Below are 25,557 nucleotides of genomic sequence, written 5' to 3' on the forward strand. Positions count from 1 at the left end.
TATTTGTGGCTCTTGCGCGAAACTCACAACTACACCACTCATGTGTCTCTTTTTAAACGCATGGATAGACATATCCTCTGTCGCTACAGGCGACATGACTTCCTATTTGCCGTTAATGACATTACCGTGGACAGGTGGAAATTAACTCAACCTCCTCAACAAAACGTCGCATGGATATCGTAAACGGGCATTCGAGTTCACGGCGAGGCGGCCCGACAGACAGTATATACATATATACATACATACATGCACCCCCCCCCCCCCCCCCAACGAATATAGCACCTATTAAAAGCACGGAGAATCATCATTTTCCTTACATATCCTACCTTTCAATGTTCCGTAGGATGAGTACGTTTAGTGCCCCACACATCATGCTACTTTTTTCCCAAATGTTCCTTTTATAATCGAAAATGCAACCGCCTAAAGGCGGATGTGGACATGTCGGTAAAGCGGGACAGGCGGAGTGATCCGTGCGACGCGGGGGCAACGTAGATAATGTATGTTTCAAGTTCGCCCGCCTCCCGTCAACTAAGAAACTATATGAAACTGAATCGCTTTTACTTATGAATAAATGCTGGTGTTGTAGAATGTGAGCATGGTGCTGTAGAGGTACTAGAACGCACCTGTCCATCTGTGACGTGAATTCCGGGCATGGCATTCCAAGAACATCTGCACCTGAAAGCATAGAATCTCAATGAGCACCTGTCGCCACTGTCTATAATTCATTTTTCCACCCTCTCCCAAGGCGTAACACGGTAGCCGCCAAGAGAGCGCCTTCCCACTGAAAGCGCCTCTGTGCGGCTATCCGCGGCTATCGCCCTGGGCCTTGGGAGAGGGCGGAGTAACGGATTAGAGACGGTGGCGACACGAGCGGGTATTGTAGCGGTGTGGTGTGGGTGTAAACTGCTTTTGGATTGTATTTGCGGGGGTTAGCGCGAACGCAGACCCCCACTATCATAAATTACGCAGCCGAGTTACCCGCATTTGGGGTAATCGCAAAGGTCAAGCAGGCCGGGTGTGCAATGGCCTACCCTCGCTCTGGACGGACGTCCTTCATGATCAACGTGCCATCTCTGCCAGGTAAGTATGCCGATAGACACCTTGACGTTGGTGCCGCGGCGGAAAAGGTTTTCTTTTATTTGTGGCTCTTGCGCGAAACTCACAACTACACCACTCATGTGTCTCTTTTTAAACGCATGGATAGACATATCCTCTGTCGCTACAGGCGACATGACTTCCTATTTGCCGTTAATGACATTACCGTGGACAGGTGGAAATTAACTCAACCTCCTCAACAAAACGTCGCATGGATATCGTAAACGGGCATTCGAGTTCACGGCGAGGCGGCCCGACAGACAGTATATACATATATACATACATACATGCACCCCCCCCCCCCCCCCCCCCCAACGAATATAGCACCTATTAAAAGCACGGAGAATCATCATTTTCCTTACATATCCTACCTTTCAATGTTCCGTAGGATGAGTACGTTTAGTGCCCCACACATCATGCTACTTTTTTCCCAAATGTTCCTTTTATAATCGAAAATGCAACCGCCTAAAGGCGGATGTGGACATGTCGGTAAAGCGGGACAGGCGGAGTGATCCGTGCGACGCGGGGGCAACGTAGATAATGTATGTTTCAAGTTCGCCCGCCTCCCGTCAACTAAGAAACTATATGAAACTGAATCGCTTTTACTTATGAATAAATGCTGGTGTTGTAGAATGTGAGCATGGTGCTGTAGAGGTACTAGAACGCACCTGTCCATCTGTGACGTGAATTCCGGGCATGGCATTCCAAGAACATCTGCACCTGAAAGCATAGAATCTCAATGAGCACCTGTCGCCACTGTCTATAATTCATTTTTCCACCCTCTCCCAAGGCGTAACACGGTAGCCGCCAAGAGAGCGCCTTCCCACTGAAAGCGCCTCTGTGCGGCTATCCGCGGCTATCGCCCTGGGCCTTGGGAGAGGGCGGAGTAACGGATTAGAGACGGTGGCGACACGAGCGGGTATTGTAGCGGTGTGGTGTGGGTGTAAACTGCTTTTGGATTGTATTTGCGGGGGTTAGCGCGAACGCAGACCCCCACTATCATAAATTACGCAGCCGAGTTACCCGCATTTGGGGTAATCGCAAAGGTCAAGCAGGCCGGGTGTGCAATGGCCTACCCTCGCTCTGGACGGACGTCCTTCATGATCAACGTGCCATCTCTGCCAGGTAAGTATGCCGATAGACACCTTGACGTTGGTGCCGCGGCGGAAAAGGTTTTCTTTTATTTGTGGCTCTTGCGCGAAACTCACAACTACACCACTCATGTGTCTCTTTTTAAACGCATGGATAGACATATCCTCTGTCGCTACAGGCGACATGACTTCCTATTTGCCGTTAATGACATTACCGTGGACAGGTGGAAATTAACTCAACCTCCTCAACAAAACGTCGCATGGATATCGTAAACGGGCATTCGAGTTCACGGCGAGGCGGCCCGACAGACAGTATATACATATATACATACATACATGCACCCCCCCCCCCCCCCCCCCCCAACGAATATAGCACCTATTAAAAGCACGGAGAATCATCATTTTCCTTACATATCCTACCTTTCAATGTTCCGTAGGATGAGTACGTTTAGTGCCCCACACATCATGCTACTTTTTTCCCAAATGTTCCTTTTATAATCGAAAATGCAACCGCCTAAAGGCGGATGTGGACATGTCGGTAAAGCGGGACAGGCGGAGTGATCCGTGCGACGCGGGGGCAACGTAGATAATGTATGTTTCAAGTTCGCCCGCCTCCCGTCAACTAAGAAACTATATGAAACTGAATCGCTTTTACTTATGAATAAATGCTGGTGTTGTAGAATGTGAGCATGGTGCTGTAGAGGTACTAGAACGCACCTGTCCATCTGTGACGTGAATTCCGGGCATGGCATTCCAAGAACATCTGCACCTGAAAGCATAGAATCTCAATGAGCACCTGTCGCCACTGTCTATAATTCATTTTTCCACCCTCTCCCAAGGCGTAACACGGTAGCCGCCAAGAGAGCGCCTTCCCACTGAAAGCGCCTCTGTGCGGCTATCCGCGGCTATCGCCCTGGGCCTTGGGAGAGGGCGGAGTAACGGATTAGAGACGGTGGCGACACGAGCGGGTATTGTAGCGGTGTGGTGTGGGTGTAAACTGCTTTTGGATTGTATTTGCGGGGGTTAGCGCGAACGCAGACCCCCACTATCATAAATTACGCAGCCGAGTTACCCGCATTTGGGGTAATCGCAAAGGTCAAGCAGGCCGGGTGTGCAATGGCCTACCCTCGCTCTGGACGGACGTCCTTCATGATCAACGTGCCATCTCTGCCAGGTAAGTATGCCGATAGACACCTTGACGTTGGTGCCGCGGCGGAAAAGGTTTTCTTTTATTTGTGGCTCTTGCGCGAAACTCACAACTACACCACTCATGTGTCTCTTTTTAAACGCATGGATAGACATATCCTCTGTCGCTACAGGCGACATGACTTCCTATTTGCCGTTAATGACATTACCGTGGACAGGTGGAAATTAACTCAACCTCCTCAACAAAACGTCGCATGGATATCGTAAACGGGCATTCGAGTTCACGGCGAGGCGGCCCGACAGACAGTATATACATATATACATACATACATGCACCCCCCCCCCCCCCCCCAACGAATATAGCACCTATTAAAAGCACGGAGAATCATCATTTTCCTTACATATCCTACCTTTCAATGTTCCGTAGGATGAGTACGTTTAGTGCCCCACACATCATGCTACTTTTTTCCCAAATGTTCCTTTTATAATCGAAAATGCAACCGCCTAAAGGCGGATGTGGACATGTCGGTAAAGCGGGACAGGCGGAGTGATCCGTGCGACGCGGGGGCAACGTAGATAATGTATGTTTCAAGTTCGCCCGCCTCCCGTCAACTAAGAAACTATATGAAACTGAATCGCTTTTACTTATGAATAAATGCTGGTGTTGTAGAATGTGAGCATGGTGCTGTAGAGGTACTAGAACGCACCTGTCCATCTGTGACGTGAATTCCGGGCATGGCATTCCAAGAACATCTGCACCTGAAAGCATAGAATCTCAATGAGCACCTGTCGCCACTGTCTATAATTCATTTTTCCACCCTCTCCCAAGGCGTAACACGGTAGCCGCCAAGAGAGCGCCTTCCCACTGAAAGCGCCTCTGTGCGGCTATCCGCGGCTATCGCCCTGGGCCTTGGGAGAGGGCGGAGTAACGGATTAGAGACGGTGGCGACACGAGCGGGTATTGTAGCGGTGTGGTGTGGGTGTAAACTGCTTTTGGATTGTATTTGCGGGGGTTAGCGCGAACGCAGACCCCCACTATCATAAATTACGCAGCCGAGTTACCCGCATTTGGGGTAATCGCAAAGGTCAAGCAGGCCGGGTGTGCAATGGCCTACCCTCGCTCTGGACGGACGTCCTTCATGATCAACGTGCCATCTCTGCCAGGTAAGTATGCCGATAGACACCTTGACGTTGGTGCCGCGGCGGAAAAGGTTTTCTTTTATTTGTGGCTCTTGCGCGAAACTCACAACTACACCACTCATGTGTCTCTTTTTAAACGCATGGATAGACATATCCTCTGTCGCTACAGGCGACATGACTTCCTATTTGCCGTTAATGACATTACCGTGGACAGGTGGAAATTAACTCAACCTCCTCAACAAAACGTCGCATGGATATCGTAAACGGGCATTCGAGTTCACGGCGAGGCGGCCCGACAGACAGTATATACATATATACATACATACATGCACCCCCCCCCCCCCCCCCCCCCAACGAATATAGCACCTATTAAAAGCACGGAGAATCATCATTTTCCTTACATATCCTACCTTTCAATGTTCCGTAGGATGAGTACGTTTAGTGCCCCACACATCATGCTACTTTTTTCCCAAATGTTCCTTTTATAATCGAAAATGCAACCGCCTAAAGGCGGATGTGGACATGTCGGTAAAGCGGGACAGGCGGAGTGATCCGTGCGACGCGGGGGCAACGTAGATAATGTATGTTTCAAGTTCGCCCGCCTCCCGTCAACTAAGAAACTATATGAAACTGAATCGCTTTTACTTATGAATAAATGCTGGTGTTGTAGAATGTGAGCATGGTGCTGTAGAGGTACTAGAACGCACCTGTCCATCTGTGACGTGAATTCCGGGCATGGCATTCCAAGAACATCTGCACCTGAAAGCATAGAATCTCAATGAGCACCTGTCGCCACTGTCTATAATTCATTTTTCCACCCTCTCCCAAGGCGTAACACGGTAGCCGCCAAGAGAGCGCCTTCCCACTGAAAGCGCCTCTGTGCGGCTATCCGCGGCTATCGCCCTGGGCCTTGGGAGAGGGCGGAGTAACGGATTAGAGACGGTGGCGACACGAGCGGGTATTGTAGCGGTGTGGTGTGGGTGTAAACTGCTTTTGGATTGTATTTGCGGGGGTTAGCGCGAACGCAGACCCCCACTATCATAAATTACGCAGCCGAGTTACCCGCATTTGGGGTAATCGCAAAGGTCAAGCAGGCCGGGTGTGCAATGGCCTACCCTCGCTCTGGACGGACGTCCTTCATGATCAACGTGCCATCTCTGCCAGGTAAGTATGCCGATAGACACCTTGACGTTGGTGCCGCGGCGGAAAAGGTTTTCTTTTATTTGTGGCTCTTGCGCGAAACTCACAACTACACCACTCATGTGTCTCTTTTTAAACGCATGGATAGACATATCCTCTGTCGCTACAGGCGACATGACTTCCTATTTGCCGTTAATGACATTACCGTGGACAGGTGGAAATTAACTCAACCTCCTCAACAAAACGTCGCATGGATATCGTAAACGGGCATTCGAGTTCACGGCGAGGCGGCCCGACAGACAGTATATACATATATACATACATACATGCACCCCCCCCCCCCCCCCCCCCAACGAATATAGCACCTATTAAAAGCACGGAGAATCATCATTTTCCTTACATATCCTACCTTTCAATGTTCCGTAGGATGAGTACGTTTAGTGCCCCACACATCATGCTACTTTTTTCCCAAATGTTCCTTTTATAATCGAAAATGCAACCGCCTAAAGGCGGATGTGGACATGTCGGTAAAGCGGGACAGGCGGAGTGATCCGTGCGACGCGGGGGCAACGTAGATAATGTATGTTTCAAGTTCGCCCGCCTCCCGTCAACTAAGAAACTATATGAAACTGAATCGCTTTTACTTATGAATAAATGCTGGTGTTGTAGAATGTGAGCATGGTGCTGTAGAGGTACTAGAACGCACCTGTCCATCTGTGACGTGAATTCCGGGCATGGCATTCCAAGAACATCTGCACCTGAAAGCATAGAATCTCAATGAGCACCTGTCGCCACTGTCTATAATTCATTTTTCCACCCTCTCCCAAGGCGTAACACGGTAGCCGCCAAGAGAGCGCCTTCCCACTGAAAGCGCCTCTGTGCGGCTATCCGCGGCTATCGCCCTGGGCCTTGGGAGAGGGCGGAGTAACGGATTAGAGACGGTGGCGACACGAGCGGGTATTGTAGCGGTGTGGTGTGGGTGTAAACTGCTTTTGGATTGTATTTGCGGGGGTTAGCGCGAACGCAGACCCCCACTATCATAAATTACGCAGCCGAGTTACCCGCATTTGGGGTAATCGCAAAGGTCAAGCAGGCCGGGTGTGCAATGGCCTACCCTCGCTCTGGACGGACGTCCTTCATGATCAACGTGCCATCTCTGCCAGGTAAGTATGCCGATAGACACCTTGACGTTGGTGCCGCGGCGGAAAAGGTTTTCTTTTATTTGTGGCTCTTGCGCGAAACTCACAACTACACCACTCATGTGTCTCTTTTTAAACGCATGGATAGACATATCCTCTGTCGCTACAGGCGACATGACTTCCTATTTGCCGTTAATGACATTACCGTGGACAGGTGGAAATTAACTCAACCTCCTCAACAAAACGTCGCATGGATATCGTAAACGGGCATTCGAGTTCACGGCGAGGCGGCCCGACAGACAGTATATACATATATACATACATACATGCACCCCCCCCCCCCCCCCCGAATATAGCACCTATTAAAAGCACGGAGAATCATCATTTTCCTTACATATCCTACCTTTCAATGTTCCGTAGGATGAGTACGTTTAGTGCCCCACACATCATGCTACTTTTTTCCCAAATGTTCCTTTTATAATCGAAAATGCAACCGCCTAAAGGCGGATGTGGACATGTCGGTAAAGCGGGACAGGCGGAGTGATCCGTGCGACGCGGGGGCAACGTAGATAATGTATGTTTCAAGTTCGCCCGCCTCCCGTCAACTAAGAAACTATATGAAACTGAATCGCTTTTACTTATGAATAAATGCTGGTGTTGTAGAATGTGAGCATGGTGCTGTAGAGGTACTAGAACGCACCTGTCCATCTGTGACGTGAATTCCGGGCATGGCATTCCAAGAACATCTGCACCTGAAAGCATAGAATCTCAATGAGCACCTGTCGCCACTGTCTATAATTCATTTTTCCACCCTCTCCCAAGGCGTAACACGGTAGCCGCCAAGAGAGCGCCTTCCCACTGAAAGCGCCTCTGTGCGGCTATCCGCGGCTATCGCCCTGGGCCTTGGGAGAGGGCGGAGTAACGGATTAGAGACGGTGGCGACACGAGCGGGTATTGTAGCGGTGTGGTGTGGGTGTAAACTGCTTTTGGATTGTATTTGCGGGGGTTAGCGCGAACGCAGACCCCCACTATCATAAATTACGCAGCCGAGTTACCCGCATTTGGGGTAATCGCAAAGGTCAAGCAGGCCGGGTGTGCAATGGCCTACCCTCGCTCTGGACGGACGTCCTTCATGATCAACGTGCCATCTCTGCCAGGTAAGTATGCCGATAGACACCTTGACGTTGGTGCCGCGGCGGAAAAGGTTTTCTTTTATTTGTGGCTCTTGCGCGAAACTCACAACTACACCACTCATGTGTCTCTTTTTAAACGCATGGATAGACATATCCTCTGTCGCTACAGGCGACATGACTTCCTATTTGCCGTTAATGACATTACCGTGGACAGGTGGAAATTAACTCAACCTCCTCAACAAAACGTCGCATGGATATCGTAAACGGGCATTCGAGTTCACGGCGAGGCGGCCCGACAGACAGTATATACATATATACATACATACATGCACCCCCCCCCCCCCCCCCCCAACGAATATAGCACCTATTAAAAGCACGGAGAATCATCATTTTCCTTACATATCCTACCTTTCAATGTTCCGTAGGATGAGTACGTTTAGTGCCCCACACATCATGCTACTTTTTTCCCAAATGTTCCTTTTATAATCGAAAATGCAACCGCCTAAAGGCGGATGTGGACATGTCGGTAAAGCGGGACAGGCGGAGTGATCCGTGCGACGCGGGGGCAACGTAGATAATGTATGTTTCAAGTTCGCCCGCCTCCCGTCAACTAAGAAACTATATGAAACTGAATCGCTTTTACTTATGAATAAATGCTGGTGTTGTAGAATGTGAGCATGGTGCTGTAGAGGTACTAGAACGCACCTGTCCATCTGTGACGTGAATTCCGGGCATGGCATTCCAAGAACATCTGCACCTGAAAGCATAGAATCTCAATGAGCACCTGTCGCCACTGTCTATAATTCATTTTTCCACCCTCTCCCAAGGCGTAACACGGTAGCCGCCAAGAGAGCGCCTTCCCACTGAAAGCGCCTCTGTGCGGCTATCCGCGGCTATCGCCCTGGGCCTTGGGAGAGGGCGGAGTAACGGATTAGAGACGGTGGCGACACGAGCGGGTATTGTAGCGGTGTGGTGTGGGTGTAAACTGCTTTTGGATTGTATTTGCGGGGGTTAGCGCGAACGCAGACCCCCACTATCATAAATTACGCAGCCGAGTTACCCGCATTTGGGGTAATCGCAAAGGTCAAGCAGGCCGGGTGTGCAATGGCCTACCCTCGCTCTGGACGGACGTCCTTCATGATCAACGTGCCATCTCTGCCAGGTAAGTATGCCGATAGACACCTTGACGTTGGTGCCGCGGCGGAAAAGGTTTTCTTTTATTTGTGGCTCTTGCGCGAAACTCACAACTACACCACTCATGTGTCTCTTTTTAAACGCATGGATAGACATATCCTCTGTCGCTACAGGCGACATGACTTCCTATTTGCCGTTAATGACATTACCGTGGACAGGTGGAAATTAACTCAACCTCCTCAACAAAACGTCGCATGGATATCGTAAACGGGCATTCGAGTTCACGGCGAGGCGGCCCGACAGACAGTATATACATATATACATACATACATGCACCCCCCCCCCCCCCCCCCCCAACGAATATAGCACCTATTAAAAGCACGGAGAATCATCATTTTCCTTACATATCCTACCTTTCAATGTTCCGTAGGATGAGTACGTTTAGTGCCCCACACATCATGCTACTTTTTTCCCAAATGTTCCTTTTATAATCGAAAATGCAACCGCCTAAAGGCGGATGTGGACATGTCGGTAAAGCGGGACAGGCGGAGTGATCCGTGCGACGCGGGGGCAACGTAGATAATGTATGTTTCAAGTTCGCCCGCCTCCCGTCAACTAAGAAACTATATGAAACTGAATCGCTTTTACTTATGAATAAATGCTGGTGTTGTAGAATGTGAGCATGGTGCTGTAGAGGTACTAGAACGCACCTGTCCATCTGTGACGTGAATTCCGGGCATGGCATTCCAAGAACATCTGCACCTGAAAGCATAGAATCTCAATGAGCACCTGTCGCCACTGTCTATAATTCATTTTTCCACCCTCTCCCAAGGCGTAACACGGTAGCCGCCAAGAGAGCGCCTTCCCACTGAAAGCGCCTCTGTGCGGCTATCCGCGGCTATCGCCCTGGGCCTTGGGAGAGGGCGGAGTAACGGATTAGAGACGGTGGCGACACGAGCGGGTATTGTAGCGGTGTGGTGTGGGTGTAAACTGCTTTTGGATTGTATTTGCGGGGGTTAGCGCGAACGCAGACCCCCACTATCATAAATTACGCAGCCGAGTTACCCGCATTTGGGGTAATCGCAAAGGTCAAGCAGGCCGGGTGTGCAATGGCCTACCCTCGCTCTGGACGGACGTCCTTCATGATCAACGTGCCATCTCTGCCAGGTAAGTATGCCGATAGACACCTTGACGTTGGTGCCGCGGCGGAAAAGGTTTTCTTTTATTTGTGGCTCTTGCGCGAAACTCACAACTACACCACTCATGTGTCTCTTTTTAAACGCATGGATAGACATATCCTCTGTCGCTACAGGCGACATGACTTCCTATTTGCCGTTAATGACATTACCGTGGACAGGTGGAAATTAACTCAACCTCCTCAACAAAACGTCGCATGGATATCGTAAACGGGCATTCGAGTTCACGGCGAGGCGGCCCGACAGACAGTATATACATATATACATACATACATGCACCCCCCCCCCCCCCCCCCCAACGAATATAGCACCTATTAAAAGCACGGAGAATCATCATTTTCCTTACATATCCTACCTTTCAATGTTCCGTAGGATGAGTACGTTTAGTGCCCCACACATCATGCTACTTTTTTCCCAAATGTTCCTTTTATAATCGAAAATGCAACCGCCTAAAGGCGGATGTGGACATGTCGGTAAAGCGGGACAGGCGGAGTGATCCGTGCGACGCGGGGGCAACGTAGATAATGTATGTTTCAAGTTCGCCCGCCTCCCGTCAACTAAGAAACTATATGAAACTGAATCGCTTTTACTTATGAATAAATGCTGGTGTTGTAGAATGTGAGCATGGTGCTGTAGAGGTACTAGAACGCACCTGTCCATCTGTGACGTGAATTCCGGGCATGGCATTCCAAGAACATCTGCACCTGAAAGCATAGAATCTCAATGAGCACCTGTCGCCACTGTCTATAATTCATTTTTCCACCCTCTCCCAAGGCGTAACACGGTAGCCGCCAAGAGAGCGCCTTCCCACTGAAAGCGCCTCTGTGCGGCTATCCGCGGCTATCGCCCTGGGCCTTGGGAGAGGGCGGAGTAACGGATTAGAGACGGTGGCGACACGAGCGGGTATTGTAGCGGTGTGGTGTGGGTGTAAACTGCTTTTGGATTGTATTTGCGGGGGTTAGCGCGAACGCAGACCCCCACTATCATAAATTACGCAGCCGAGTTACCCGCATTTGGGGTAATCGCAAAGGTCAAGCAGGCCGGGTGTGCAATGGCCTACCCTCGCTCTGGACGGACGTCCTTCATGATCAACGTGCCATCTCTGCCAGGTAAGTATGCCGATAGACACCTTGACGTTGGTGCCGCGGCGGAAAAGGTTTTCTTTTATTTGTGGCTCTTGCGCGAAACTCACAACTACACCACTCATGTGTCTCTTTTTAAACGCATGGATAGACATATCCTCTGTCGCTACAGGCGACATGACTTCCTATTTGCCGTTAATGACATTACCGTGGACAGGTGGAAATTAACTCAACCTCCTCAACAAAACGTCGCATGGATATCGTAAACGGGCATTCGAGTTCACGGCGAGGCGGCCCGACAGACAGTATATACATATATACATACATACATGCACCCCCCCCCCCCCCCCCCAACGAATATAGCACCTATTAAAAGCACGGAGAATCATCATTTTCCTTACATATCCTACCTTTCAATGTTCCGTAGGATGAGTACGTTTAGTGCCCCACACATCATGCTACTTTTTTCCCAAATGTTCCTTTTATAATCGAAAATGCAACCGCCTAAAGGCGGATGTGGACATGTCGGTAAAGCGGGACAGGCGGAGTGATCCGTGCGACGCGGGGGCAACGTAGATAATGTATGTTTCAAGTTCGCCCGCCTCCCGTCAACTAAGAAACTATATGAAACTGAATCGCTTTTACTTATGAATAAATGCTGGTGTTGTAGAATGTGAGCATGGTGCTGTAGAGGTACTAGAACGCACCTGTCCATCTGTGACGTGAATTCCGGGCATGGCATTCCAAGAACATCTGCACCTGAAAGCATAGAATCTCAATGAGCACCTGTCGCCACTGTCTATAATTCATTTTTCCACCCTCTCCCAAGGCGTAACACGGTAGCCGCCAAGAGAGCGCCTTCCCACTGAAAGCGCCTCTGTGCGGCTATCCGCGGCTATCGCCCTGGGCCTTGGGAGAGGGCGGAGTAACGGATTAGAGACGGTGGCGACACGAGCGGGTATTGTAGCGGTGTGGTGTGGGTGTAAACTGCTTTTGGATTGTATTTGCGGGGGTTAGCGCGAACGCAGACCCCCACTATCATAAATTACGCAGCCGAGTTACCCGCATTTGGGGTAATCGCAAAGGTCAAGCAGGCCGGGTGTGCAATGGCCTACCCTCGCTCTGGACGGACGTCCTTCATGATCAACGTGCCATCTCTGCCAGGTAAGTATGCCGATAGACACCTTGACGTTGGTGCCGCGGCGGAAAAGGTTTTCTTTTATTTGTGGCTCTTGCGCGAAACTCACAACTACACCACTCATGTGTCTCTTTTTAAACGCATGGATAGACATATCCTCTGTCGCTACAGGCGACATGACTTCCTATTTGCCGTTAATGACATTACCGTGGACAGGTGGAAATTAACTCAACCTCCTCAACAAAACGTCGCATGGATATCGTAAACGGGCATTCGAGTTCACGGCGAGGCGGCCCGACAGACAGTATATACATATATACATACATACATGCACCCCCCCCCCCCCCCCCCCCAACGAATATAGCACCTATTAAAAGCACGGAGAATCATCATTTTCCTTACATATCCTACCTTTCAATGTTCCGTAGGATGAGTACGTTTAGTGCCCCACACATCATGCTACTTTTTTCCCAAATGTTCCTTTTATAATCGAAAATGCAACCGCCTAAAGGCGGATGTGGACATGTCGGTAAAGCGGGACAGGCGGAGTGATCCGTGCGACGCGGGGGCAACGTAGATAATGTATGTTTCAAGTTCGCCCGCCTCCCGTCAACTAAGAAACTATATGAAACTGAATCGCTTTTACTTATGAATAAATGCTGGTGTTGTAGAATGTGAGCATGGTGCTGTAGAGGTACTAGAACGCACCTGTCCATCTGTGACGTGAATTCCGGGCATGGCATTCCAAGAACATCTGCACCTGAAAGCATAGAATCTCAATGAGCACCTGTCGCCACTGTCTATAATTCATTTTTCCACCCTCTCCCAAGGCGTAACACGGTAGCCGCCAAGAGAGCGCCTTCCCACTGAAAGCGCCTCTGTGCGGCTATCCGCGGCTATCGCCCTGGGCCTTGGGAGAGGGCGGAGTAACGGATTAGAGACGGTGGCGACACGAGCGGGTATTGTAGCGGTGTGGTGTGGGTGTAAACTGCTTTTGGATTGTATTTGCGGGGGTTAGCGCGAACGCAGACCCCCACTATCATAAATTACGCAGCCGAGTTACCCGCATTTGGGGTAATCGCAAAGGTCAAGCAGGCCGGGTGTGCAATGGCCTACCCTCGCTCTGGACGGACGTCCTTCATGATCAACGTGCCATCTCTGCCAGGTAAGTATGCCGATAGACACCTTGACGTTGGTGCCGCGGCGGAAAAGGTTTTCTTTTATTTGTGGCTCTTGCGCGAAACTCACAACTACACCACTCATGTGTCTCTTTTTAAACGCATGGATAGACATATCCTCTGTCGCTACAGGCGACATGACTTCCTATTTGCCGTTAATGACATTACCGTGGACAGGTGGAAATTAACTCAACCTCCTCAACAAAACGTCGCATGGATATCGTAAACGGGCATTCGAGTTCACGGCGAGGCGGCCCGACAGACAGTATATACATATATACATACATACATGCACCCCCCCCCCCCCCCCCCCCCAACGAATATAGCACCTATTAAAAGCACGGAGAATCATCATTTTCCTTACATATCCTACCTTTCAATGTTCCGTAGGATGAGTACGTTTAGTGCCCCACACATCATGCTACTTTTTTCCCAAATGTTCCTTTTATAATCGAAAATGCAACCGCCTAAAGGCGGATGTGGACATGTCGGTAAAGCGGGACAGGCGGAGTGATCCGTGCGACGCGGGGGCAACGTAGATAATGTATGTTTCAAGTTCGCCCGCCTCCCGTCAACTAAGAAACTATATGAAACTGAATCGCTTTTACTTATGAATAAATGCTGGTGTTGTAGAATGTGAGCATGGTGCTGTAGAGGTACTAGAACGCACCTGTCCATCTGTGACGTGAATTCCGGGCATGGCATTCCAAGAACATCTGCACCTGAAAGCATAGAATCTCAATGAGCACCTGTCGCCACTGTCTATAATTCATTTTTCCACCCTCTCCCAAGGCGTAACACGGTAGCCGCCAAGAGAGCGCCTTCCCACTGAAAGCGCCTCTGTGCGGCTATCCGCGGCTATCGCCCTGGGCCTTGGGAGAGGGCGGAGTAACGGATTAGAGACGGTGGCGACACGAGCGGGTATTGTAGCGGTGTGGTGTGGGTGTAAACTGCTTTTGGATTGTATTTGCGGGGGTTAGCGCGAACGCAGACCCCCACTATCATAAATTACGCAGCCGAGTTACCCGCATTTGGGGTAATCGCAAAGGTCAAGCAGGCCGGGTGTGCAATGGCCTACCCTCGCTCTGGACGGACGTCCTTCATGATCAACGTGCCATCTCTGCCAGGTAAGTATGCCGATAGACACCTTGACGTTGGTGCCGCGGCGGAAAAGGTTTTCTTTTATTTGTGGCTCTTGCGCGAAACTCACAACTACACCACTCATGTGTCTCTTTTTAAACGCATGGATAGACATATCCTCTGTCGCTACAGGCGACATGACTTCCTATTTGCCGTTAATGACATTACCGTGGACAGGTGGAAATTAACTCAACCTCCTCAACAAAACGTCGCATGGATATCGTAAACGGGCATTCGAGTTCACGGCGAGGCGGCCCGACAGACAGTATATACATATATACATACATACATGCACCCCCCCCCCCCCCCCCCAACGAATATAGCACCTATTAAAAGCACGGAGAATCATCATTTTCCTTACATATCCTACCTTTCAATGTTCCGTAGGATGAGTACGTTTAGTGCCCCACACATCATGCTACTTTTTTCCCAAATGTTCCTTTTATAATCGAAAATGCAACCGCCTAAAGGCGGATGTGGACATGTCGGTAAAGCGGGACAGGCGGAGTGATCCGTGCGACGCGGGGGCAACGTAGATAATGTATGTTTCAAGTTCGCCCGCCTCCCGTCAACTAAGAAACTATATGAAACTGAATCGCTTTTACTTATGAATAAATGCTGGTGTTGTAGAATGTGAGCATGGTGCTGTAGAGGTACTAGAACGCACCTGTCCATCTGTGACGTGAATTCCGGGCATGGCATTCCAAGAACATCTGCACCTGAAAGCATAGAATCTCAATGAGCACCTGTCGCCACTGTCTATAATTCATTTTTCCACCCTCTCCCAAGGCGTAACACGGTAGCCGCCAAGAGAGCGCCTTCCCACTGAAAGCGCCTCTGTGCGGCTATCCGCGGCTATCGCCCTGGGCCTTGGGAGAGGGCGGAGTAACGGATTAGAGACGGTGGCGACACGAGCGGGTATTGTAGCGGTGTGGTGTGGGTGTAAACTGCTTTTGGATTGTATTTGCGGGGGTTAGCGCGAACGCAGACCCCCACTATCATAAATTACGCAGCCGAGTTACCCGCATTTGGGGTCATCGCAAAGGTCAAGCAGGCCGGGTGTGCAATGGCCTACCCTCGCTCTGGACGGACGTCCTTCATGATCAACGTGCCATCTCTGCCAGGTAAGTATGCCGATAGACACCTTGACGTTGGTGCCGCGGCGGAAAAGGTTTTCTTTTATTTGTGGCTCTTGCGCGAAACTCACAACTACACCACTCATGTGTCTCTTTTTAAACGCATGGATAGACATATCCTCTGTCGCTACAGGCGACATGACTTCCTATTTGCCGTTAATGACATTACCGTGGACAGGTGGAAATTAACTCAACCTCCTCAACAAAACGTCGCATGGATATCGTAAACGGGCATTCGAGTTCACGGCGAGGCGGCCCGACAGACAGTATATACATATATACATACATACATGCACCCCCCCCCCCCCCCAACGAATATAGCACCTATTAAAAGCACGGAGAATCATCATTTTCCTTACATATCCTACCTTTCAATGTTCCGTAGGATGAGTACGTTTAGTGCCCCACACATCATGCTACTTTTTTCCCAAATGTTCCTTTTATAATCGAAAATGCAACCGCCTAAAGGCGGATGTGGACATGTCGGTAAAGCGGGACAGGCGGAGTGATCCGTGCGACGCGGGGGCAACGTAGATAATGTATGTTTCAAGTTCGCCCGCCTCCCGTCAACTAAGAAACTATATGAAACTGAATCGCTTTTACTTATGAATAAATGCTGGTGTTGTAGAATGTGAGCATGGTGCTGTAGAGGTACTAGAACGCACCTGTCCATCTGTGACGTGAATTCCGGGCATGGCATTCCAAGAACATCTGCACCTGAAAGCATAGAATCTCAATGAGCACCTGTCGCCACTGTCTATAATTCATTTTTCCACCCTCTCCCAAGGCGTAACACGGTAGCCGCCAAGAGAGCGCCTTCCCACTGAAAGCGCCTCTGTGCGGCTATCCGCGGCTATCGCCCTGGGCCTTGGGAGAGGGCGGAGTAACGGATTAGAGACGGTGGCGACACGAGCGGGTATTGTAGCGGTGTGGTGTGGGTGTAAACTGCTTTTGGATTGTATTTGCGGGGGTTAGCGCGAACGCAGACCCCCACTATCATAAATTACGCAGCCGAGTTACCCGCATTTGGGGTCATCGCAAAGGTCAAGCAGGCCGGGTGTGCAATGGCCTACCCTCGCTCTGGACGGACGTCCTTCATGATCAACGTGCCATCTCTGCCAGGTAAGTATGCCGATAGACACCTTGACGTTGGTGCCGCGGCGGAAAAGGTTTTCTTTTATTTGTGGCTCTTGCGCGAAACTCACAACTACACCACTCATGTGTCTCTTTTTAAACGCATGGATAGACATATCCTCTGTCGCTACAGGCGACATGACTTCCTATTTGCCGTTAATGACATTACCGTGGACAGGTGGAAATTAACTCAACCTCCTCAACAAAACGTCGCATGGATATCGTAAACGGGCATTCGAGTTCACGGCGAGGCGGCCCGACAGACAGTATATACATATATACATACATACATGCACCCCCCCCCCCCCCCCCCAACGAATATAGCACCTATTAAAAGCACGGAGAATCATCATTTTCCTTACATATCCTACCTTTCAATGTTCCGTAGGATGAGTACGTTTAGTGCCCCACACATCATGCTACTTTTTTCCCAAATGTTCCTTTTATAATCGAAAATGCAACCGCCTAAAGGCGGATGTGGACATGTCGGTAAAGCGGGACAGGCGGAGTGATCCGTGCGACGCGGGGGCAACGTAGATAATGTATGTTTCAAGTTCGCCCGCCTCCCGTCAACTAAGAAACTATATGAAACTGAATCGCTTTTACTTATGAATAAATGCTGGTGTTGTAGAATGTGAGCATGGTGCTGTAGAGGTACTAGAACGCACCTGTCCATCTGTGACGTGAATTCCGGGCATGGCATTCCAAGAACATCTGCACCTGAAAGCATAGAATCTCAATGAGCACCTGTCGCCACTGTCTATAATTCATTTTTCCACCCTCTCCCAAGGCGTAACACGGTAGCCGCCAAGAGAGCGCCTTCCCACTGAAAGCGCCTCTGTGCGGCTATCCGCGGCTATCGCCCTGGGCCTTGGGAGAGGGCGGAGTAACGGATTAGAGACGGTGGCGACACGAGCGGGTATTGTAGCGGTGTGGTGTGGGTGTAAACTGCTTTTGGATTGTATTTGCGGGGGTTAGCGCGAACGCAGACCCCCACTATCATAAATTACGCAGCCGAGTTACCCGCATTTGGGGTAATCGCAAAGGTCAAGCAGGCCGGGTGTGCAATGGCCTACCCTCGCTCTGGACGGACGTCCCGTTTTTAATTTGGGTATAACATAATCAAAGAAGGAAGACTAGACAAGACAAGACAAGACCAACAAGTACTTAATCAACTATACTTTTTTTTTTTTTTTTTTTTTTTTTTTTTTTCACTTTTCAATGTAACTGACACTCAGACAAAAGGAAGGACGGTAGAAAAAGGATGTGCCAAGCTACCCCAGCAGGTTATACGTCCACGAGCTCCCACCAAACCCACTCCTGCCAACTTGACACATCAAAATAAAATAAGTACATAAGAGACAGACGGTTCAAAACAATAGACTAACACGACCAGAGGGAGGTCGGGGATTAAAACCGCAATCGCAGCTTTCCCCCGACGACCTTTGCCCAATGTACTGAAGTACACCATTGAGACAGAAAGGCTGCCTCGCCAAGACGAACAAAGTCGAGCTTCAGTCTTGAGCGAAGGCACTCCTTGACATATGGCACTATCTCGGCATGGCTCAGAAAGGACTTGTCGAAAAGCGCCTCACAACGCGAGGACCAGATACGTTTTCTCGTGACGGCAATGAGGTAAGTGATGACATCTATCTTGCTTTGGTTCCAGGTAGCTGGCAAGATGCCGTAGATGACCATTTGTTTGTTAATACGGAAGTCTGACATGACCCACCTCCGCAGGAAACCTTCCACCCACGTCCATGTAAGAAGCACTTCCTTACAAAACCACATGGCATGGTCCGTGGTTTCATGTACTTGGCAGTTCTGCCTTGGACAAGCTCCCGATCGAATAAACCCCCACTTCGAGCAGAGCAGGGCATTGGTCTTCAGGGCGTGGTGTGCGACCAGCCATGCCGTGTCTTTCAGTCTGTTTTCCAAAAGGGGGTGTTGGACTGCATGGAAGGTTAGAGGCCAAGGAACAGATCGCATGTTCAGACAAACACTTGGGACATGAACATCTTTCGTCAAAAGATCGTTGTACAGAGAGCGTGTAGTACACCCGAGGTCCCAGTGCTTAGTGGGAGATGCCTCTACGAGTTCTTCTACAAGAGTCTGGAGCGCTTTATAGTGGGGAGGGGCATTCGGGGAGTGGGGCATGTTATTGGACCAGGTCGAAGGATCAAACCGTCTGATGAAAATACCTAGCCAGTACCTAGCCAGCTGTACCCAAGGCAGTTCCCCTTGCGATAGGATGTCGGAGAAGGGGCGACTGTACAGGCATTTTGCTTTCTTAGCTATGTGAATAAGCCCCCAGCCTCCCTTCTCCGGGGGAAGGTAGATGGTGTTTCGACTGACCATTTCACGACGGTTGTCCCAAAAGAAGTTAAAAAGGGCAGTGTTGATGCCCTTTATGACGGAGTCGGGAGGGATGAACACAGACGCAAGGTACCAAAGTTTGGCGGCGGCCAGAGCGTTGGCCACCGTGACTTTGCCAGTGAAGGAAAGGGATCTAGCTCCCCACATCTGCAGGGTCCCAACGAATTTGCGCTGACCTTCTTTCCAGTTGGTGAGGGACATATCAATGTTGCCAAAGGCCCCACCAAGCAAGCGGATAGATCCTGATGTCCATTTGATATTAACAGGACTATCGGACCTATTCCTCCATTTGCCCAACCATAGTCCTTCACACTTGTCTAGGTTTAGCTTTGAGCCTGAGCCTCTGTTGTATAGCTCCACCAGCTCAAAGAGTCTGGCTATGGACTTGTCTGATGTGGGAAAGGCAGAGTTATCGTCTGCGTACAGGGACATTTTGGCTTCATGGCCACCAGGAAGTTTGACTCCGTGTACCTCTGTGTCATTACGCACTGTCGCCGCAAACGGCTCCAGAGAGATAGCGTACAAAAGTGGGGATAAGGGGCAACCTTGCCGCACACCCCTTGTCAAGGCAAAGGGTTGCGACAGAGAGTCGTTCACCAATACAGAGCTGGTGATGTCTCGGTATAGAATTGAGACCCACTTCCTAAAGGAAGGGCCGAAACCCATCTTCGTGAGCGTCTTGTGCAGGAAGGAGATATTAACTCGATCAAAGGCTTTCGCCTGATCTAGGGAGACAATTGCACAATCTATGTTGGTGGTATTAGCATAGACGACAATGTCTCGGATCAGGCGAAGGTTACACTGGATTGATCTACCTGGGACGCCACAGGTCTGGTCCGAATGCAACACCGACGCTGCTACCGACTGAAGGCGGTTGTTGAGAGCCTTAGTCAGTAGCTTGTAGTCAGTGTTGAGAAGGGAGATGGGTCTCCTATTCTTGGGGTCCAATTCGTCCCCCTTCTTCGGTATCAGAGTCACAACGCCAAATTTTTGGCTAGGGGAGAGTTCCCCGTCCTCGAAGACCTCTTTGAAAACACTTAGGAGGTCATCGGCAACCAAATGCCAGAAGGTTGTGTAGAACTCTTTGGGGAGTCCATCACTTCCCGGGCATTTGTTGTTCTCCATACTAAGAACAGAGGTGAGCAACTCATCAGGGGTGAGGGGGGTTTCCAGAAGCTGGGCCTCCTCTGGGTCCAAGATGTTTTCAAGGCTGTCACATAGTTGATTGGAAGCAACCGGATCTACAGGTTCTTCCGTAAACAGATCCTCGTAGAATTGCTTAAACACATCTGAGATTTTGTTGTCCTCACGGACGACTTGCCCAGCCGAGTTTCGTACTGCTGAAATTCTCTTTTTCCTACCATTACAAGCCGCCTGCTTTAAAAAGAAGGAAGTACACTTCTCTCCTTCCTCAAAGTGCTTAATTCGCGACCGCACAATGGCACCCTGAGCTTCGGATGTTTCCAGTGCGGCCAGGGCATCCTTTGTCGATTGGTACTGTCTAAGGATGTCGGGGGAGACAGCACCAGCGTTAAGTTGGTTGGTGAGATCTCCCAAAAGATTGTTTAGTTCGTAACGAGCTTCTCGTTTTTCTCTCGCTATCCTACAAGAGTGTTTGATGAACAAGAGGCGGGTTCTTTCCTTCACATCGTCCCACCAGGATCTCAAGGTTGGGAAACCCGGCTTTAATGTCCGCCAGTCTTTGTAGGACGAGGGAAAATCTAACTGGACATCTTTATCTTTTAAAATAGAAACATTACATTTCCATGAGGAAGATTTCTTTTTAGGTGTTTGAAGAACTTCCATTTTGACACAGTCATGGTCAGTAAAATAAGCGGGTAGAAAGGAGTGACCCGAAACAGATAGACTTCTGGAAGAGTATAATCTATCTAGGCGGCAAGCCACGGTGTTATCCCCCAGACGCCAGGTGTATACCCGGGCGTCCGGGTTGAGCTGCCGCCATGAGTCGTGTAAATCATGACTCTCACAGAGGTGTTTCAGTACTTTTGATCCTCCAGAGCTACGATTGGGGTTCCCGCCTCTCTTGTCAATGCTTGGACATTCTATGCAATTGAAATCTCCACACAAAATAGTGGGATCTGTGAGAGAGAGGAACTTGCTCAGGCTGCGGAAAAATATGGATCTTTCCGCAGCCTCATTCGGAGCATAAATGTTGCTAATCCTTAAGGATCGGGCACCGTCCGACAGGACGGCACACACAACTCGTCCGTTTTCATCACAGAACTTCTTAACAACGTTGAGGGCAAGGGATGGGGAGAGTAGGATCCCTACCCCCCTAGCATTGGGCGTGCCCAAGCTCCAAAGAGCTTGACCGCCCCATTCCCTCTCCCACAACGTTGTTTCGTTCACATGGGAAATATGGCACTCCTGCAGGCAGACAACGTCGAATCGTTGTTGCCTGCAGAAATTAAAAACTTGTTTACGTTTGGTGGGATTACGCATCCCACAAACGTTTAGTGTGGCAATTACTATCATCGAGGTATAAAGGGCATAAAGCCTATCAGTTTTTCGGGCCATCATAATGAGTCTTCGGAAGGATATTCGTCTATCTGTTGCGAAGCAGGTTCAACGATCTGTAGGTCTTCAGCTAGAGGAAGGTCTTGGTTAGAGGGACTTGCTGTTTCTGTCCCGACCTCCTGTTTCTTTTTGGGATTGCAATCATCATCAGACCGTCGGGATGGTGCCGACCTCTTCCGGTTTATGTCAACTTCCATAGCGTCGGGGGACTTCTGCCTATGGATTCCAGATGTCCCCTCGCCCCTCTTATTCGCTCGCCGCCTACTGCGACGAGACGGCTTTCTCTGGTCCCCCTCTGGGGACTGAGTGCCCTCACTCTGGTTCCCGGAGGAGGGAGTTGCTGCGAGGAACAGCTCCCTTCCTTCCTCTTGGGGCTCCTGAGCATCGGAGAACTCTGCGTCCTCAGCCCCAGAACTATCTTGGTCATAAGAAACCTGCGACGAGGAATCCAAGGACTCGCCTTCTGGCGTTGACTGGTCGGTCAGCGCCTGAGGTGCAGTAGGAGTCGGCTGCACAGGGCCGGCGGCTGGCACCTGAGGTGCAGTAGGAGTCGGCTGCACAGGGCCGGCGGCTGGCGGGTTAGACCCACCAGCCTCCGGCTCTGGGCCTCTGGTCCACGTGTTGCCAAGCTGCAGTTTGTTTGAGTAAGATGTAGGACAACGACGGGCAATGTGGCCCTCTTTGTGGCAGTTGTTGCACACAATGGCGTTGGTACAATCGGCAGCGATGTGACCAACAGTCTGGCACTTATTACAGAAACTGACTGTGCAGTTGACCACTTCATGCCCTTCCTGATGACATTTCAGGCATGTACGGACTTGGCCATCATGATCAACGTGCCATCTCTGCCAGGTAAGTATGCCGATAGACACCTTGACGTTGGTGCCGCGGCGGAAAAGGTTTTCTTTTATTTGTGGCTCTTGCGCGAAACTCACAACTACACCACTCATGTGTCTCTTTTTAAACGCATGGATAGACATATCCTCTGTCGCTACAGGCGACATGACTTCCTATTTGCCGTTAATGACATTACCGTGGACAGGTGGAAATTAACTCAACCTCCTCAACAAAACGTCGCATGGATATCGTAAACGGGCATTCGAGTTCACGGCGAGGCGGCCCGACAGACAGTATATACATATATACATACATACATGCACCCCCCCCCCCCCCCCCCCAACGAATATAGCACCTATTAAAAGCACGGAGAATCATCATTTTCCTTACATATCCTACCTTTCAATGTTCCGTAGGATGAGTACGTTTAGTGCCCCACACATCATGCTACTTTTTTCCCAAATGTTCCTTTTATAATCGAAAATGCAACCGCCTAAAGGCGGATGTGGACATGTCGGTAAAGCGGGACAGGCGGAGTGATCCGTGCGACGCGGGGGCAACGTAGATAATGTATGTTTCAAGTTCGCCCGCCTCCCGTCAACTAAGAAACTATATGAAACTGAATCGCTTTTACTTATGAATAAATGCTGGTGTTGTAGAATGTGAGCATGGTGCTGTAGAGGTACTAGAACGCACCTGTCCATCTGTGACGTGAATTCCGGGCATGGCATTCCAAGAACATCTGCACCTGAAAGCATAGAATCTCAATGAGCACCTGTCGCCACTGTCTATAATTCATTTTTCCACCCTCTCCCAAGGCGTAACACGGTAGCCGCCAAGAGAGCGCCTTCCCACTGAAAGCGCCTCTGTGCGGCTATCCGCGGCTATCGCCCTGGGCCTTGGGAGAGGGCGGAGTAACGGATTAGAGACGGTGGCGACACGAGCGGGTATTGTAGCGGTGTGGTGTGGGTGTAAACTGCTTTTGGATTGTATTTGCGGGGGTTAGCGCGAACGCAGACCCCCACTATCATAAATTACGCAGCCGAGTTACCCGCATTTGGGGTAATCGCAAAGGTCAAGCAGGCCGGGTGTGCAATGGCCTACCCTCGCTCTGGACGGACGTCCTTCATGATCAACGTGCCATCTCTGCCAGGTAAGTATGCCGATAGACACCTTGACGTTGGTGCCGCGGCGGAAAAGGTTTTCTTTTATTTGTGGCTCTTGCGCGAAACTCACAACTACACCACTCATGTGTCTCTTTTTAAACGCATGGATAGACATATCCTCTGTCGCTACAGGCGACATGACTTCCTATTTGCCGTTAATGACATTACCGTGGACAGGTGGAAATTAACTCAACCTCCTCAACAAAACGTCGCATGGATATCGTAAACGGGCATTCGAGTTCACGGCGAGGCGGCCCGACAGACAGTATATACATATATACATACATACATGCACCCCCCCCCCCCCCCCAACGAATATAGCACCTATTAAAAGCACGGAGAATCATCATTTTCCTTACATATCCTACCTTTCAATGTTCCGTAGGATGAGTACGTTTAGTGCCCCACACATCATGCTACTTTTTTCCCAAATGTTCCTTTTATAATCGAAAATGCAACCGCCTAAAGGCGGATGTGGACATGTCGGTAAAGCGGGACAGGCGGAGTGATCCGTGCGACGCGGGGGCAACGTAGATAATGTATGTTTCAAGTTCGCCCGCCTCCCGTCAACTAAGAAACTATATGAAACTGAATCGCTTTTACTTATGAATAAATGCTGGTGTTGTAGAATGTGAGCATGGTGCTGTAGAGGTACTAGAACGCACCTGTCCATCTGTGACGTGAATTCCGGGCATGGCATTCCAAGAACATCTGCACCTGAAAGCATAGAATCTCAATGAGCACCTGTCGCCACTGTCTATAATTCATTTTTCCACCCTCTCCCAAGGCGTAACACGGTAGCCGCCAAGAGAGCGCCTTCCCACTGAAAGCGCCTCTGTGCGGCTATCCGCGGCTATCGCCCTGGGCCTTGGGAGAGGGCGGAGTAACGGATTAGAGACGGTGGCGACACGAGCGGGTATTGTAGCGGTGTGGTGTGGGTGTAAACTGCTTTTGGATTGTATTTGCGGGGGTTAGCGCGAACGCAGACCCCCACTATCATAAATTACGCAGCCGAGTTACCCGCATTTGGGGTCATCGCAAAGGTCAAGCAGGCCGGGTGTGCAATGGCCTACCCTCGCTCTGGACGGACGTCCTTCATGATCAACGTGCCATCTCTGCCAGGTAAGTATGCCGATAGACACCTTGACGTTGGTGCCGCGGCGGAAAAGGTTTTCTTTTATTTGTGGCTCTTGCGCGAAACTCACAACTACACCACTCATGTGTCTCTTTTTAAACGCATGGATAGACATATCCTCTGTCGCTACAGGCGACATGACTTCCTATTTGCCGTTAATGACATTACCGTGGACAGGTGGAAATTAACTCAACCTCCTCAACAAAACGTCGCATGGATATCGTAAACGGGCATTCGAGTTCACGGCGAGGCGGCCCGACAGACAGTATATACATATATACATACATACATGCACCCCCCCCCCCCCCCAACGAATATAGCACCTATTAAAAGCACGGAGAATCATCATTTTCCTTACATATCCTACCTTTCAATGTTCCGTAGGATGAGTACGTTTAGTGCCCCACACATCATGCTACTTTTTTCCCAAATGTTCCTTTTATAATCGAAAATGCAACCGCCTAAAGGCGGATGTGGACATGT

At 50.0% G+C, this 25,557-nt stretch overlaps 17 non-coding genes and 1 pseudogene across 17 annotated transcripts; all 18 read right to left on the minus strand.

The window, feature by feature from the left end:
• Positions 1–923: 923 nt before the first annotated feature.
• Positions 924–1,088, minus strand: LOC136426239 (U1 spliceosomal RNA). The gene has a single exon (XR_010754182.1). It is a non-coding gene; the product is annotated as a U1 spliceosomal RNA (small nuclear RNA).
• A 975-nt stretch (positions 1,089–2,063) lies between these two features.
• LOC136426240 (U1 spliceosomal RNA) lies at positions 2,064–2,228 on the minus strand. The gene has a single exon (XR_010754183.1). It is a non-coding gene; the product is annotated as a U1 spliceosomal RNA (small nuclear RNA).
• A 975-nt stretch (positions 2,229–3,203) lies between these two features.
• LOC136426241 (U1 spliceosomal RNA) lies at positions 3,204–3,368 on the minus strand. The gene has a single exon (XR_010754184.1). It is a non-coding gene; the product is annotated as a U1 spliceosomal RNA (small nuclear RNA).
• A 971-nt stretch (positions 3,369–4,339) lies between these two features.
• On the minus strand, positions 4,340–4,504 carry LOC136426243 (U1 spliceosomal RNA). The gene has a single exon (XR_010754185.1). It is a non-coding gene; the product is annotated as a U1 spliceosomal RNA (small nuclear RNA).
• A 975-nt stretch (positions 4,505–5,479) lies between these two features.
• Positions 5,480–5,644, minus strand: LOC136426244 (U1 spliceosomal RNA). The gene has a single exon (XR_010754186.1). It is a non-coding gene; the product is annotated as a U1 spliceosomal RNA (small nuclear RNA).
• Positions 5,645–6,618: 974 nt separating this feature from the next.
• Positions 6,619–6,783, minus strand: LOC136426245 (U1 spliceosomal RNA). The gene has a single exon (XR_010754187.1). It is a non-coding gene; the product is annotated as a U1 spliceosomal RNA (small nuclear RNA).
• Positions 6,784–7,751: 968 nt separating this feature from the next.
• Positions 7,752–7,916, minus strand: LOC136426246 (U1 spliceosomal RNA). Its single transcript, XR_010754188.1, has one exon. It is a non-coding gene; the product is annotated as a U1 spliceosomal RNA (small nuclear RNA).
• A 973-nt stretch (positions 7,917–8,889) lies between these two features.
• Positions 8,890–9,054, minus strand: LOC136426247 (U1 spliceosomal RNA). Its single transcript, XR_010754189.1, has one exon. It is a non-coding gene; the product is annotated as a U1 spliceosomal RNA (small nuclear RNA).
• Positions 9,055–10,028: 974 nt separating this feature from the next.
• On the minus strand, positions 10,029–10,193 carry LOC136426248 (U1 spliceosomal RNA). Its single transcript, XR_010754190.1, has one exon. It is a non-coding gene; the product is annotated as a U1 spliceosomal RNA (small nuclear RNA).
• A 973-nt stretch (positions 10,194–11,166) lies between these two features.
• Positions 11,167–11,331, minus strand: LOC136426250 (U1 spliceosomal RNA). The gene has a single exon (XR_010754192.1). It is a non-coding gene; the product is annotated as a U1 spliceosomal RNA (small nuclear RNA).
• Positions 11,332–12,303: 972 nt separating this feature from the next.
• LOC136426251 (U1 spliceosomal RNA) lies at positions 12,304–12,468 on the minus strand. The gene has a single exon (XR_010754193.1). It is a non-coding gene; the product is annotated as a U1 spliceosomal RNA (small nuclear RNA).
• A 974-nt stretch (positions 12,469–13,442) lies between these two features.
• LOC136426252 (U1 spliceosomal RNA) lies at positions 13,443–13,607 on the minus strand. The gene has a single exon (XR_010754194.1). It is a non-coding gene; the product is annotated as a U1 spliceosomal RNA (small nuclear RNA).
• Positions 13,608–14,582: 975 nt separating this feature from the next.
• Positions 14,583–14,747, minus strand: LOC136426253 (U1 spliceosomal RNA). Its single transcript, XR_010754195.1, has one exon. It is a non-coding gene; the product is annotated as a U1 spliceosomal RNA (small nuclear RNA).
• A 972-nt stretch (positions 14,748–15,719) lies between these two features.
• LOC136426260 (U1 spliceosomal RNA) lies at positions 15,720–15,884 on the minus strand. The gene has a single exon (XR_010754201.1). It is a non-coding gene; the product is annotated as a U1 spliceosomal RNA (small nuclear RNA).
• Positions 15,885–16,853: 969 nt separating this feature from the next.
• On the minus strand, positions 16,854–17,018 carry LOC136426262 (U1 spliceosomal RNA). The gene has a single exon (XR_010754203.1). It is a non-coding gene; the product is annotated as a U1 spliceosomal RNA (small nuclear RNA).
• Positions 17,019–17,990: 972 nt separating this feature from the next.
• On the minus strand, positions 17,991–18,131 carry LOC136426266 (U1 spliceosomal RNA; annotated as a pseudogene).
• Positions 18,132–23,769: 5,638 nt separating this feature from the next.
• Positions 23,770–23,934, minus strand: LOC136426254 (U1 spliceosomal RNA). Its single transcript, XR_010754196.1, has one exon. It is a non-coding gene; the product is annotated as a U1 spliceosomal RNA (small nuclear RNA).
• A 970-nt stretch (positions 23,935–24,904) lies between these two features.
• On the minus strand, positions 24,905–25,069 carry LOC136426263 (U1 spliceosomal RNA). Its single transcript, XR_010754204.1, has one exon. It is a non-coding gene; the product is annotated as a U1 spliceosomal RNA (small nuclear RNA).
• Between the last annotated feature and the right edge of the window lie 488 nt (positions 25,070–25,557).

The sequence above is a fragment of the Branchiostoma lanceolatum genome, chromosome 1 (genome assembly GCF_035083965.1).
Source record: "Branchiostoma lanceolatum isolate klBraLanc5 chromosome 1, klBraLanc5.hap2, whole genome shotgun sequence".
Taxonomy (NCBI): domain Eukaryota; kingdom Metazoa; phylum Chordata; class Leptocardii; order Amphioxiformes; family Branchiostomatidae; genus Branchiostoma; species Branchiostoma lanceolatum.